The sequence below is a fragment of the Rhineura floridana genome, chromosome 1, assembly GCF_030035675.1.
Source record: "Rhineura floridana isolate rRhiFlo1 chromosome 1, rRhiFlo1.hap2, whole genome shotgun sequence".
In the NCBI taxonomy this organism is placed as follows: domain Eukaryota; kingdom Metazoa; phylum Chordata; class Lepidosauria; order Squamata; family Rhineuridae; genus Rhineura; species Rhineura floridana.
Window position 1 is genome coordinate 211,960,215 of NC_084480.1, and position 16,126 is coordinate 211,976,340.

Consider the following 16,126-nt stretch of genomic DNA (forward strand, 5'->3'; position numbering starts at 1 on the left):
ATCCACCAGGAACGTCGCCTCCTGCCCCTGCACACTTAGGGACAGTCTGGGTTCTTGGGTTGGGAGAGAAAGGGAGAGAAATAAACCTGCTAGAGACATAAGATTCATTAGTCCTGTTCCCAGCCCCTCCCTATCCATGTTTAGTCATTGTTGGTTCGCTTGGCGACCGCCATACTGGTCCCATGAAGCCGGTGTCTGTTGAACGGCAGGTGGAGGTGGGGGCGGAAATTCTGCATTTGCACCTGTAAAGTCTGGGTAAGAAGGGTTATTAGGTGTATAATGTGTGTTCCCTGTCCGCCACGGACAGTCCTTCTTAAAATGAGAGTAATCTCCACACTGAAAACAAGCCCTATCTCCCTGCCACGACTGCCTCATCTGTCCTCTTCCTCTCTGTTCTCCGGCTCTCGGCCCCCTAGGAAATCCTCTTCCCCTGCCTCTGTATCCTCTGTTTGGTGGCTGGCCTCTTATCGCAAGAGCCAGCATTTCAAAGTCCTCTTTCTTTTCCTTCTTCCTGCTCTTTTCCTTGTCATTATCCCACACAAAATCCGGTACTTCTAGGATCACAGTCACAGCTTCCCCCCCCCCATCCAGGTCTGAAATTCAAAAAAATAGTCTCTCACTGCTGGCTGCGCTTGATGAACAAAATTAGCAATGAGGGTTGGATGATCCAGCATGTTTTCTGGGTTCAAATTGATGTAACTATGTGCTCCCTCTAACAAGCGCGACCAAAATTTTCTGGGAGGTTCACTGGCTTCTTGTTTTATTGCCATAAATTTAGCTTGGTTGGGTGGCTTCTGTGACATCCGTTCCAAGTGTGTCAAAATCCTGTCCCTATCGGTCTGCAGCTGGGCGCGGTGAGGCTGCGTCCAGTCTCCCGCTGCCCAAGCCGCAGCCGTTTGCGCTCGGTCCGACCAAGCTCTATTCGCTGCCGCCTCCGCAGCCCATGCAGTCTCCAATGTCCACAACCTGCTACGTTCCTCACCCGTTAACACCCTCCTCAACAAATGTTCCACATCCGAGTACGTCGGATTGTAGCTCTCAAACAACCTGCCCAACAGTTTCCTTATTCTCCTTGGCTGTTCCCCAAAAGTTCCAGCCATCCTGCTCCATTCTTTCAAGTCCCATTCTAACCAACTCTTCAACTCAACCACCTCTGTACGCTGGATACCACCACGGCCATCCACGTATGGTTGATCATGCACAAGCAAAGGAAATTCAGAAGCCTCTGCTTCTTTCCTTTCTTTCTCCTTCTTTCGCCTGCGCGTGTCCATGCCCTCTGAGGCCCCCTTCTCTCCTCCCTTTTCATCTGTCTCATCGTCTGTTACAGATGAAAGGGTGCCACTCTCCGGATTGGGATCTCCGTCCTCGGGAGCAGAGGGCGGATCCGGAGCAGAGGGTATTATAGAACGGTTCAAGACCGTTCTTTTGCCTGACGTATCGTCATTAAAATAATGAGGAGGGGGTTCCTCAATGGACAGAGTTCTTACTGCCATCAGAGTGAGACTATCCCACTTTTGGGATCCTATCTTCCATAGGAGCCAAAATTCCAATTGATCCGGGTGGGTGTCCCCAATCCGCCTCCGTATTCCCAACAACGGAGCGGTTTCAAAGGATCCACCCCTCGGCCACCGTTCACCCGGCACCGACACTGCAGTCATCCGCGGCCACTCCTCCTCACAGAGCTCTATCATCTTTTTCTTCTTCAGGCCTCTTTTACGCACAGGCAATTCCTCCTCTTCCCACAGCATGCACATTATTCCCAAAGGGCTGTCCTTTACCGGCACACTCCCTTTATTTCCCATGATGTCTGATAGAGGTTTTCCTCAACTGTGCTTTATCCCCGTCAAGCCAAACCACCCTTCTTCTTCGGCAACCGAGAAAATTCTCTCATGGTGCCTGTTGTCGAATAAGGGGGTGCAACGGCAAAAAGGGGGTCCGCACAAGGGATCCCGGACGAGCCCCCAAATTGTTAGGTCCAAACCCAACACGCGAGTCGCCTCTGTCAACCCCAACTCGCTTACACCCGAGAAAGTGCGGAGTTGAGTGCAAATGAACCCACTATCAGAGATCAAATAAAGACAAGACAATTCCTTTGCAAAGGGGACCCAATATTTACAAGCCAAAGCAGGTCAGCGTGGGAACCTCGTTTATTGATAGCTTAGGGTATATATAGCCTCTCCCCAAAGTTTACAATATTGGGGTAACGTCATAAATACAAAAGAAGCAATTGCAGTTGTTTCAATCTTAAGATATGTAGAAGGAGGTAAAAGGGGTGTAGGGAAAGGACACAAGTGGAAACATTGAGATTGCCTTTCAGACTCTATGTCTGCATATTTCGCATGTCCTTGAGATAAGCATTCTACATCCATAGACAAAGGGAAATCTCAGAAGAGGAGGTCCAGCTGCAACCGGGCGCCCCGAAATGGAGACAGACATGAAATTACTACGCTTGCATATCAAAGGTTTTACAAGTCAAGGTCTGTGGGACATCGGGATAACTTTTAACATTTCTATGTGAGGCACATTTGTAACAATAAGCAAGGTTATAGGCATAGTTGTGATACAAGAATGCATAATGGTAATGTTTCCAGCTTAAACCGGCTTTTATTATTCGAGCCACTGGAATGTAGGTAAGGGTCAGGTCACCAGGAAATAAACCGATATTTTATATCAAAAGTCATTCAAAGGCCACTTTGGTTCAGTTTCCCATAATGCTCAAGCTGTTTCATTACAAGGCACGTGTTTTATAATTCTGTAGGGAACTGGATCGCAAATTCTGACCCAACACTGCCTATGGAGCAAATTAGAACAGCACTCTATTGAGAAAAGGCTACTGTTCCTGATCCGCGCATTGTATTATAACACGTCCTCTCAGGTACGCTGTAGCAATCGAGGTCACTTTTCTAACATGGTGTTAGACAAGGGTGTGTCCTTGCTCCCACTTTACTCAATCTATATTTGACTGATCTTCCATCTGTTTTATATTTGTAGTCAGTTGACTGTAAATAAAGATTGATTGTTGACTGACTCTGTGTGTGTGTGTTGCGGTGCGGGGGAGGGAGCCATGTCAGCTCAAATATTAACACAGCTAATAAATTCCTTATCAGAAATTATGTGCTGTGCAAAGGATTGTACAATTAATTTACCACCATTAGATCTAGTGAAGACTTGAAAAGGGGAATTAGACAAACACACAGCAGACAGGTTTGTCAGTGGCTAGTAACTGACTGGAGCTTTCCTGTTCAGAGGCAGTATACCTCTGAATGCCAGATAGTAAGGGGCAAATAGCATGAGGGATCCCAAGAAATTTATGGTTACCTGCTTTTGGAAATAGGATGCAGAGCTTGATGATCTTTTTGTCTGATCTAGAAGGGTGCTTTTTATGCTGCTGATCATGAAAGTTGTGTTAATTACATTCTAATGTGACATTTTCCTCTGGTGAGAAATGTGTGTGCTTCCCCCCCCCCGAAAGAAAAATAAGTATGGAATCTGTGATATGCAAATTACATATATTTTACATTTGTTATTGTTTCTGTATCAATGGGAATGGTCAAAAACCCTTAGGCCACAATAAAGCCTTTTCCTCCGACTGCTGGAAATCTTGGCCAGTCTCCACTCAAACATTCCTTAGATATTACCCACAGATTTCCAAGTCATAAAGGACTAGAAAACCTGCTCTTTAAAATTACCTTGAATTTGCAAGAGGGTGAAATTAGGTGCCAAGTATCAAAGTTCACATTTCCATAGTACCATTATGGGTTTATAGAATCTGCCAAGCAACATCTGCTAATCTAGAACAAAAGGCTGGAGCAATCATTTGTGTGATTGCTTGTGCTGAAATCTATAGGAGATTTGTGGGGAGGTGCAAGCTCTCCTTCCATCTGTGCCTCACACTCTGCTTTCTACAAGTCTTGTAAAGCAGGGGTGGAGAACCCCTTAAGAACATAAGAACATAAGAAGAGCCTGCTGGATCAGGCCAGTGGCCCATCTAGGATTGAGGAGAGAACCCAGGTTCAAATCTGTCTACACAGCCATGCAGTTCATTGGGCAGGCACTGACTCTGAGCCTAACTGGGTTGTTGGAAGGATAAGAGGGATGGGGAGAATCAAGTATGTTGCCTTGAGCTCTTTGGATCAAAGGTGAAAGCCCCCTGGCAGAACGCCATTTTTTGTTAAAGGCAAATTAATCTACTATTTGAAACATACCTCTTTGTGCTGAGGGAAGCATTCTTCATATTGGTGTGTAGCATTTGTTTTCTGATCAGAAGAATATTTATTTCTCCAGGTGAAGTTGCAGGACAGTCTAAGGTAAAATGGGGTGTAGTAATGAAACATAGAATCAACCTGTGCAGTAAGGGGATGGGGGATGGGCACAATGCAGCCAAAGTTAAACCTAGCTCTTTTTTCTCTGATTAAATCTCTCCTGCTGAAATCAGTAGGACTTAGAAGTGACTAATATGTTGAACTGTACCACATGTAACTTTGCAAACCTCTTTTGAAAATGGCTTTCCGGCATTTCTTTCTTTGAAAACCACTGTTTCTATATTTTATATTATTCTTGCATATTTCCTGGTATACATCACAAAGGGTAACTGTGATGAAATCCTGCACTTCCTTTTTTAAAGTTTAGTGAGCTTTCCAGTGCATAGTCGAAACTTAAACCACAGTAAAAACGTTTATAGTTTGGAAGTGCAGCTCATACCTCACTAGATGTGTATTCTGACCTGGCATGTATTACTGAGACCTGGTTGGATGAAGCGGGGGGGGGGTTAATCTCTCTCAGCTTTGTCCTCCAGGTTTCTCTGTACATCAGCAGGCTAGACCCGGGGGGCGGGGAGGCGGAGTTGCAGTGGTTTTTTGAGATACTATACAGCTGACCAGGTATCCTCTCCCACAGTCTTCAGGGTTTGACTGCGTTTACTTGAAGTTGGGTGCCCGGGACAGAATAGGGATTCTGTTGGTGTACCGCCTACCCCGCTGCCCAACCGTCTCCCTTCCTGAGCTAACCAGGGTGGTTTCAGGGTTAGTATTGGAGTCCCCTAGGCTTATGGTACTGGGGGACTTCAATGTTCACGCCGATGTTCCCCTTTTGGAGTGGCTCAGGATTTCATGGCCTCAATGACAACCATGGGTCTGTCCCAAGTAATATCTGGCCCCACTCATGTTGCTGGTCATACTCTGGACCTTGTTTTCTGTGTTGGTCGAGAGATATGTGATCTTGGTGTGGAGGACCTTTCAGTAGTTCCGTTGTCATGGACAGATCACTTCCTGGTCAGATTTAAACTTACTGGGACTCAGAGCCTCCGCAGGGGTGGGGGACCAATTAGAATGGTCCGCCCCAGGAGACTGATGGATCCAGACGGTTTCCTGAAGGCTCTTGGGGAGTTTCCTGTCACCTCGGCAGGTGATTCTGTCGAAGCCCTGGTTGACCTCTGGAATGAGGAAATGACCAGGGCGGTGGACACAATCGCTCCTAAGCGCCTCCTCTCACGGATTGGAACCAAATCTGCTCCTTGGTTTACGAAGGAGTTGGGGGCGATGAAACGCGAAAGACGAAGGCTAGAGCGCTGTTGGCGGAAAACTCGGAGCGAATCTGATCGAACACGTGCTAGAACCTATTTAAGGACTTATTCCGTGGCAGTGCGGGCTCAAAAGAAAGTCTTCTTTTCCGCCTCCATTGCGTCTGCCAAGTCTCGTCCAGCGGAACTGTTTCGAGTGGTCAGGGGCCTCTTAAATTCTGACCCCTGTGAATATGATAGTGACCATGCAACAGTCTGCTGTGATGAATTCGCACGACATTTTGCAGATAAAGTCACTCAGATTCGCTCTGACTTAGACACCAACGTTAATACAGTCTCTGTGGATGTAACTTTGGCCTCTACTTGCTCGATTAAAATGGATTCTTTTCAGCTTGTTCAATCCGAGGATGTGGATAAACTCCTTGGAGAGGCACATCCTACCACCTGCATATTAGATCCTTGCCCCTCCTGGCTTATAAAAAATGCCCGAGGAGGACTAATTGAATGGGTCAGGGAAGTGATTAATGCCTCCTTACTTCAGGGCAGAATACCGTCCTGCTTAAAGGAGGCAGTAATAAGACCCTTATTGAAAAAATCCTCCCTGGACCCCTCATTATTAGATAATTATCGCCCAGTTTCTAATATACCTTTTTTGGGCAAGATAATAGAGCGGGTGGTGGTGACCCAACTCCAGAGATTTTTGGATGACACGGATTATCTAGATCCCTTTCAATCTGGTTTCAGGCCCGGCTATGGGACTGAGACGGCTTTGGTCGCCTTGGTGGATGACCTACGCAGGGAAATGGACAGGGGGAGTGTGTCCCTGTTAATTTTGCTGGACCTCTCAGCTGCTTTTGATACCATTGACCATGGTATCCTTTTGGGTCACCTAGCTGGGATGGGACTTGGAGGCATGGTTTTACGGTGGCTCCGGTCCTTCCTAGAGGAATGAACCCAGAAGGTGATTATGGGGGATGTCTGTTTGACCCCTTGGCCTTTGACCTATGGAGTCCCCCAGGGCTCTGTTCTGTCCCCCTTGTTATTTAATATATATATGAAGCCGCTGGGAGAGGTTATCCGTAGTTTTGGGGTTCGAAGTCACCAATATGCGGATGACACCCAACTCTACTTTTCTTTTCCATCTAACGAAACTAAGGAAGCCGTCAAGGTTCTGAACCGTTGCCTGGTATCAGTGATGGATTGGATGGGAGCGAACAAGCTGAAATTAAATCCTGACAAGACAGAGGTGCTCCTTGTCAGTCAAAGGGCGGATCAGGGAATAGGGATCCAACTTGTGCTGGACAGGGTTACACTCCCCCTGAAATCACAGGTTCGCAGTTTGGGAGTTCTCCTGGAGTCGGCCTTGAACCTGGAGGCACAGGTCTCGGCTGTGGCAAGGAGTGCCTTTGCTCAACTAAGATTGGTACGCCAACTGCGCCTGTTCCTTGACCTGTCAGACTTGACTACGGTGACACATGCCTTAGTTACATCCCGATTGGACTACTGTAATGCGCTCTACGTAGGGCTGCCCTTGAAGACTGCTCGGAAACTTAAACTGGTACAAAGAGCTGCAGCCAGGATGTTAACTGGAGCTGGGCTCAGAGAACATACAACCCCGCTGTTGTACCAGCTCCACTGGCTTCCAATCTGTTTCCGAGCACAATTCAAAGTGCTGGTTTTAACCTATAAAGCCCTATACGGCTTAGGTCCAGGCTATCTGTTAGATCGTGTCTCCCTCTATGACCCTGTCCGAGCTTTGAGATCATCTGGTGAGGCCTTGCTCAATATTCCATCTTTCTCTCAAGCTTGCTTTGTAAAAACACAGAATAGGGCCTTTTCAGTGGCTGCCCCTAGATTGTGGAATTCCCTCCCTAGCGAGGTTCGACTGGCTGCCTCACTTTCATCCTTTCGTGCCTAGGTTAAGACTATTTTATTCAGACAGGCTTTTAACTAATATTGTCTTTTTTAACTTTTACTGATTTAATCTATTTTTAATTGTTTTAAACTGTATATTGCTTGTTTTTAATTGATTATAGTTTTTATTTGTAAGCCGCCCTGAGTTCCTTGGAAAAAGGGTGGGGTATAAATATTTTAAATAAATAAATAAATAAATATTCAGTTAAACTATGTTCATGGGGATCTGTAAGTACATCTACTTGTCAATTACTGCTGTAGATATTTGTCTGATCTTCCTAATCTTATTACAGTAAGTGTTTAATATGTGTTCTTCTTTGCTTAGTTATTTCTGAATTGGAGGTTGGAGTGCTGAGGAGACAGTGTCTACCAGTGTTCTTAATTGGTACAATTAACTCTGATGAAGAGTGTCTGAGGTCTGAATGCATTAATACTTGGAATTTTTTGTTACAAGAATTTTGATACCTTCTTAATCTTGATGAATTTCTTTTGTCTTTGGATATATATGGGTTTACTCTTGCAGCTCATCCAAACTATTCGGCTGCTCTGCTTTTTCATGTGTTCCATCCCTTCACTCCAGAGGTCCTTTGGAGATAGAATATTTTCCAGCAGTTTTAAATAGTTTTTTTCTGATAGCCCCAAGCATGTAGGTCAGTTCCTCCCTCCCATGCTCACAGATTAAGTCGAGAGAAATGCTTGCTGAGAGACATGATTCTGTCAAAAGACTGGGCCTGTGCAGTCTTGATTTAAAAAAAAAAAAAGCTTTATGCATGCATTGCTTGTGACACTTGAACTAACCTTACACTGTGGATAAGAAAACTCAGTTCTACAAATCAGCTATTATGCAGTGACTCGTGCAATTGCAGTTATAGTCCAATCCTTTTGGTTTCCAGATTGCAAAGAAAGCCCTATTGCTGGGGTTGGTATTCATGTTTAGTCAGGATATATTTGAGTAGACTGTCTGCTGCTGGCCAAAAATGCCCACAAAAGACTATACAGGGATAATGAAGGGTATTGTCTTCTCAGTCAAGTGTCATAACAGTTTCTGTTCCAGTTAGGGCCTTTGTCCTCATGCATATCATTAACTCACAATGCTGTAGCTGTCAAGGTAAAATCTTGAGCCATTTTCAATGAATGAATAGTTCAGTGTGTTTAGGTCTTAAACTAGGATAACATTCGCTCATTTCACTACCTGGTCTATAAACGTGTAGTGAATTCTTTCACCCCTCCTTTATTATTAGCTGGCAAAATCTATTTGTTGGAGGGCTGCTTTTGTTTTTATACTTTCCACCTTATTCTCCTGGGCTGAGAGCCCAAGCCATAGATTAGCTAGGAATAGCAAGTAAATGATCAAATCCAAAGGTCTTGTGTAGTAGTAAGAAATTTGTGCAGAAAACTAACTGGTCAAAATTTAGTAATCAAATGCTGTAGGTTTTTTAAAAAATATCTCTTTGGGGTCTGCTATGTGTTTTTGGTATACTTTTAGTTTTGTTGTACTGTGTCTGTTTTTTTTAATGGGGACTACTTTTGTTCCTCTTTTCATAAGAGAACAGGTGACAGAAGGCAGGAGGAAGAGACTTCAACATACCAAAGTTTCTGGCTTAACTCCAAAGCAAAACCAGAGCTTGGAAAAGTTACTTTTTTGAACTACAACTCCCATCAGCCCAATCCAGTGGCCATGCTGGCTGAGGCTGATGGGAGTTGTAGTTCAAAAAAGTAACTTTTCCAAGCTCTGAAAAACTGGTTTTAATTGTTGACTAACGTAACTGTGAATCAAAGAAAACCTATTAACCAGGCAAACTGACTCATAATTTATGTACCAGATATTGAGAATGTTGCTGTTTTCCCCCCTCCACCATCCCCCAACTTGATTCTGCTGGACTCCACGAGCTAGAGGGAGCCCCAGCTGATGAAGCGTTAAGGCCCCAGCTGGCAAAGCATCAAGGCGAGTTAAGCAGCAGAGTGAGTTCGGCAGCAGGGCGAGGAGGCCAGGGCCCCCCACTCTGCCCGTCCGTTCCGTAACCTCAACTAAACCACAGTCTCCAACCCACTGATGTAATAAACCTTAAACAAAACTATGCAGGTAAGAAGCCAGCAGGGGTGTGGGGGCTTTCCAGTGTTTTGCACCACCTGCAGCATGTACGACTGTCTGCCTGTTGGAAAGAAGTCGTGGGTGTGCTCTCGGTGCAATGAGCTCCTGGCTCTCTGGGAATGACTTCATTTCCTTGAGGCCAAGGTGGCAGACCTGGAAAAGCTGAGAGAGGCAGAGAGGTGTGTGGAGGAGGCCTTCAGGGATGTTATAGCTGTGTCCCACTCCAACAATGATAGCTCTCCTGATATCATGGAGAACGATGGTCTCAGGGAAGGAGAGCATCCGGCTGAGGAAGAGGGAAACGATCCCTTAGAAGGGACCCATTCCTTGGGGGATGAGCAGCTATCCTCTCGTGCCGAGGATATATCTCCAGGGGGTGGAGGGATCCTTGTAGTGGGTGATTCGATCATTAGGAACATAGACAGTGGGGTGTGTGATGGGCGTGTAGACCGCAAGGTGTTTTGCCTGCCTGGTGCGAAGGTTGCAGATATCGCCCGTCATTTAGATAGTTTGGTAGACAGTGCTGGGGAGGAGTCAGTGGTCGTGGTGCATGTTGGCACCAACGACATGGGGAAATGCAGCCTTGAGGTCCTGGAAGCAAAATTTAGGTTGCTAGGTAGGATGCTGAAAGCCAGGACCTCCAAGGTGGCTTTCTCTGAAATGCTACCGGTTCCATGCACAGGACCAGCCAGACAGGCCCAGCTTTGCAGTCTCAATGTGTGGATGAGACGATGGTGTCGGGTGGAAGGGTTTGGATTTGTTAGGCACTGGGGAACATTTTGGGACAACCCGGACCTGTACAAAAGGGACGGGCTCCACTTGAACCAGATTGGAACCAGACTGCTGGCACTTAAAATTAAAAAGGTAGCAGAGCAGCTTTTAAACTGACTGAGTGGGGAAACCCGACAGGAGCTGAGGAAGGTCCGGTTCGGAATAAACCTCCCCCCTGGGATAAAAACCAAAGAAATGATGAAATTTTAAAAGGGGTAGGCCTAGAAGTAGGCATTGTGAGAGCAGGGGCACAGGATATCAATTCAGAAGAGCAAAATTACCACAGGCCAAACCACAAGTGCCAAAGACACTTGAAGAGAGACACTGCTTACAAGTGCCTGTACACTAATGCTAGGAGCCTCAGAACCAAGATGGGAGAACTGGAGTGCTTGGTCTTAGAGGAGAGCATTGATATAGTGAGCATAATGGAGACCTGGTGGAATGGAGAAAACCAGTGGGATACGGTTATCCCTGGATATAAACTATATTGGAAGGACAGGGAAGGACATATTGGTGGCGGAGTCGCTCTGTACGTGAAAGAAGGCATTGAATCCAGCAAGCTCGAAACCCCAAAAGAGGCAGACTCCTCCACAGAATCGTTGTGGGTGGTGATACCATGCCCCAGGAGGGACTTAATACTGGGAACGATCTATCGTCTCCCTGATCAAAATGCTCAGGGAGACCTTGAGATGAGATATGAAATTGAGGAAGCATCCAAACTAGGAAATGTGGTAGTAATGGGTGACTTCAACTACCCGGACATAGACTGGCCGCATATGTGTTGCAGTCATGACAAAGAAGCAAAGTTTCTAGATATTCTAAATGACTATTCCCTAGACCAGTTGGTCATGGAACCGACCAGAGGGACGGCAACCCTGGACTTAATCCTCAATGGGGACAGAGACCTGGTGCGGGATGTAAGTGTTGTTGAACCGATTGGGAGCAGTGACCACAGTGCTATTAAATTAAACATACATGTATTTATTTATTTATTTATTTATTTTATTTTATTTATAGACCGCCCATAGCGAATAGCTCTCTGGGCAGTGAACAGCAGAGTTAAAATACAAAGTTACAATAAAATATACAAGGTCACAACAAGGTAGAGTAAAAAACATTGAATATAAAACATGAACGTTAAAATGCCTGGGAGTATAACCAGGTCTTAACCTGGCGCCTAAAAGAAAGTACCGTAGGCGCCAGGCGTATCTCCTCAGGTAAGCTGTTCCATAGTTCGGGGGCCACCACAGAAAAGGCCCTGGATCTAATAACAATCCTCCGGGCATCCTGATGGGTTGGTACCCGGAGGAGGGCCTTAGATACTGAACGAAGTGAATGGGTAGGTTCATAGCGGGAGAGGCGTTCCATCAGATATTGCGGTCCCACACCGTGTAAGGCTTTATAGGTCAAAACCAGCACCTTGAATCTGGCTCGGAAACAAATAGGTAGCCAGTGCAAGCGGGCCAGGACAGGTGTTATATGCGCAGACCAATGGGTCCCCGTCAACAACCTGGCTGCCGCATTTTGCACTAGCTGAAGTTTCCGAATGGTCTTCAAGGGCAGCCCTACGTAGAGCGCATTACAGTAGTCCAATCTAGAAGTTACCAGAGCGTAAATGTAAATGGCCAATTGCCAAGAAAATCCAACACGGTCACATTTGACTTCAAAAGAGGAAACTTCACAAAAATGAGGGGATTGGTAAAAAGAAAGCTGAAAAACAAAGTCCACAGGGTCACATCACTCGAAGATGCTTGGAAGTTGTTTAAAAACACTATATTAGAAGCTCAACTGGAGTGCATACTGCAGATCAGAAAAGGTACTGCCAGGGCCAAGAAGATGCCAGCATGGTTAACAAGCAAAGTCAAGGAAGCTCTCAGAGGCAAAAAGTCTTCCTTCAGAAAATAGAAGTCTTGTCCGAATGAAGAAAATAAAAAAGAACACAAACTCTAGCAAAAGAAATGCAAGAAGACAATAAGGGATGCTAAAAAAGAATTTGAGGAGCACATTGCTAAGAACATAAAAACCAACAACAAAAAATTCTATAAATACATTCAAAGCAGGAGACCATCTAGGGAGGCGATTGGACCCTTGGATGATAAGGGAGTCAAAGGTGTACTAAAGAACGATAAGGAGATTGCAGAGAAGCTAAATGAATTCTTTGCATCTGTCTTCACAGTGGAAGATATAGGGCAGATCCCTGAACCTGAACTAACATTTGCAGGAAGGGATTCTGAGGAACTGAGACAAATAGCTGTAACGAGAGAGGAAGTTCTAGGCTTAATCGACAATATAAAAACTGACAAATCAGCGGGCCCAGATGGCATCCACCCGAGAGTTCTCAAAGAACTCAAATGTGAAATTGCTGATCTGCTAACTAAAATATGTAACTTGTCCCTCGGGTCCTCCTCCGTGCCTGAGGACTGGAAAGTGGCAAATGTAACGCCAATCTTCAAAAAAGGATCCAGAGGGGATGCCGGAAATTACAGGCCAGTTAGCTTAACTTCTGTCCCTGGAAAACTGGTAGAAAGTATTATTAAATCTAGATTAACTAAGCACATAGAAGAACAAGCCTTGCTGAAGCAGAGCCAGCATGGCTTCTGCAAGGGAAAGTCCTGTCTCAGTAACCTATTAGAATTCTTTGAGAGTGTCAACAAGCATATAGATAGAGGTGATCCAGTGGACATAGTGTACTTAGACTTTCAAAAAGCGTTTGACAAGGTACCTCACCAAAGACTTCTGAGGAAGCTTAGCAGTCATGGAATAAGAGGAGAGGTCCTCTTGTGGATAAGGTATTGGTTAAGAAGCAGAAAGCAGAGAGTAGGAATAAACAGACAGTTCTCCCAATGGAGGGCTGTAGAAAGTGGAGTCCCTCACGTATCGGTATTGGGACCTGTACTTTTCAACTTGTTCATTAATGACCTAGAATTAGGAGTGAGCAGTGAAGTGGCCAAGTTTGCTGACGACACTAAATTGTTCAGGGTTGTTAAAACAAAGAAGGATTGCGAAGAGCTCCAAAAAGACCTCTCCAAACTGAGTGAATGGGCGGAAAAATGGCAAATGCAATTCAATATAAATAAGTGTAAAATTATGCATATTGGAGCAAAAAATCTTAATTTCACATATACGCTCATGGGGTCTGAACTGGTGGTGACCGACCAGGAGAGAGACCTCGGGGTTGTAGTGGACAGCACGATGAAAATGTCGACCCAGTGTGTGGCAGCTGTGAAAAAGGCAAATTCCATGCTAGCGATAATTAGGAAAGGTATTGAAAATAAAACAGCCAATATCCAGATGTTGCTGGACTACATGGGACTGGTCTGAGGGGAGCTAAAGTCCAACAACATCTGGAAGACGACAGATTCCCCATCCCTGTTGTAAATCCTCTCCCTGCCACTTGCTGTGTCTGATTGATGTGAGGAGCTGGTAAAACCAGAATCTTACCTTAAACAATCTGCAGTCTGTAGGTTCCCTGGGAGGGGTTCTCCAAGTCTTGCAGTACTGTTCATCTGGGGCAGTCAATGCAGCAGGATTTAATCCCTGCTCATCAGCTGATGAGGAGCTAAATCCTGCTCAGTTGGGTTGCACAGCCAATGCAGAATTGAACCCCATCTCCTGTCCATCAGCTGACGTCACCAAGTTTCTTTCATTTCCCTTCATTTTAGCACCATTTTCTTTCATTTTAACATGGGTTTTAATGCAGCTTTGCATTGAAACCCTTGATTAAAAAAAGATTTCAGGAAGGGGGTTGCATTGAAACTGTTGCTAAAATGAAGGGGGAAATCTTTATCTTAGCAGCACCTTGCTGCCTGCAAGGTGCGTTGAAGTCCCATTTTTGGGACTTCAAAGTGCCAGATCACCTGACTAAAAATATTGATCAACAGTTGAGTTCACTGGGACAAAACCCAAAATGCAGGAGAAGTATAATTTGGGGCAGCATGATGGCTATTTTAATTTCCTGTCCAAGATACTGTATTACAACAGGCTATGCTAGGTTGGGGAAACCTGTGGATCTCCAGATGTTGGCAAACCCTAACTCTGATCAACCCAGGCAGCATGGTCAATGGCTGGAGATTATGGGAACTGAAATCCAACAATATCTAGAGGGTCACAGATGCAACTTCTCAAGCTAAATAACAGAAACTCTGCATCCAAAGGGTGTGAAAAAGGTATACTCTTGGGTACTTGTTTTTAAAAAACTAAAACTCAGGATTGATGATGAAACCAGATTTTTGGCAAGTAATATTTAGGCAGACAAAACTTTATTTAAATGTCTGCATTTAAAAGGGTGAGTAGAAACCTGCTGTATTTCAGTTATAACCCTTCCTAATTACCAGCTGCTCCGAACTAAAAACGTTGACTCCTCACCATGTATGAAGGGCAGATCCACACTATACATTTAAAGCAGTGGTTCCCAACCTTTATGAGTACAGGACTCCTTTTGTAAGCTCAAAAAAATTATGACCCCCCCCCCACACACACACACACTAATAGTAATTTTAGTCTCTGTTAATTGAAAAAATGGTGCATGGCAAAATCACATCTCCAAATATCCCTTTCCATAAAAATCTCCCTGCAGACAGGGAGATGTTGCTTTCTTTTCTTAATGCAAAGGTCCAATCAAATTGTGATCCCCCTCCCCACCGACAGTCTGAAGATGTACAGTCCTGTCTCCCAACACCAGTAGGTTACAGTGTTGGGCTAAGATCCTGGTTCAAATCCCCACCCAACCATGAAGCCCACTGGGTGACCTTGGACCAGACACACTCTCTCATCCTGACCTATCTCACAGGGTTGGTGTAAGGATAAGATGGATTGCGGGGGGGGGGGAATCCATGTGCACCACCTTGAGCAACTTGGAGGAAAGGTGGAATATAAATGCAATAATAATTAAGTAAATAAATACATTTCAGCTGCAGTATGTGGACCTCAGCCAACCTGCTGAGCTTTTTAAAAATCATCATCATCAAGAAGCAGCAATGTGGTAGTGGTGGGGATGCTAGATTGTAAAGATAAAAAGATGGATAGGTTGAGGAGGGGGGTTAGTGCTTTTAGGCCTTGGGATGGGATGATCATCAGGACTGATAACATGGTTAGCATGCTGTTGGGGAATGAGAGCGGAGCAGAAGACAGATCAGCACACACACACAAACACACCTGCCTCTCCTGCATGCATCTGCAGGTGTGCATGCATTCAGGCACATGGGAGGGGGGAAGCCCTCAACTGCCGCAGCATCTTGGAAAGAGAGGTTGGGGGCGGAGTGTAGGGGGAAGAACAGGGGGAAGCTGGCACACACATGTAGCCACAGATATGGGGGGCGAGCGAGTCCTGAGCTTCCTCACTGCTTCTTGGCTCCATCTGGGCCAAAGGTGAGGTCTGGGCAGCCTCGCAAATAAGAATAATTTTTAAAAGGAGGTGGGAGTGAAGCAGGAGTCAAGAAAGGCAGGCAGGCTGGCTATCAGGAAGGAAGGGGGAAAGCAGGCTTTCCTTGCAGCCTTCCTTCTTTTTGCTCCACGAAAAGCCCTCTCTCATTCTGAGGAAGGGCATCCTCAGCAGCGGCAGTGTGAGAAACCCAGAGCTGGGATAATAACCCCTTCCTGGTAGCACCTCCCTCAGCCTCCTTTGGCATCTGCAATTTGTAGTATAAGCAGATGCCTGCCCTCCGCACTCCTGAAAGATGCTCTGGTGCTTCAGTGAAGTCCTCTCCTCTTGTTTGGAGCAAGGGGAAGGTGTCATCTGCAGCAACAGTGGGGAGCATACAGCGTCCAGGTAGTGACTTTTTAAAAACAAACAAACAAACAATTTCTTTACTGTTAGCGTCCCCTTCTGGATT

General features: G+C 45.4%; 1 protein-coding gene across 2 annotated transcripts in view; it reads left to right on the forward strand.

Moving 5' to 3' along the window:
• Positions 1-16,126, forward strand: part of GCNT2 (glucosaminyl (N-acetyl) transferase 2 (I blood group)) — a 120,902-nt gene that overhangs the window by 29,825 nt on the left and 74,951 nt on the right. Inside the window, exon 1 of one of the 2 annotated variants that reach the window (XM_061591815.1) lies at positions 16,040-16,062. The exons of the other annotated variant lie outside the window; for it this stretch is intronic. The gene's annotated coding sequence lies outside the window, so the exon portion shown is untranslated. Of the gene's footprint in view, positions 1-16,039; positions 16,063-16,126 lie in introns of those variants that run through there. 2 annotated transcript variants of the gene reach the window in all.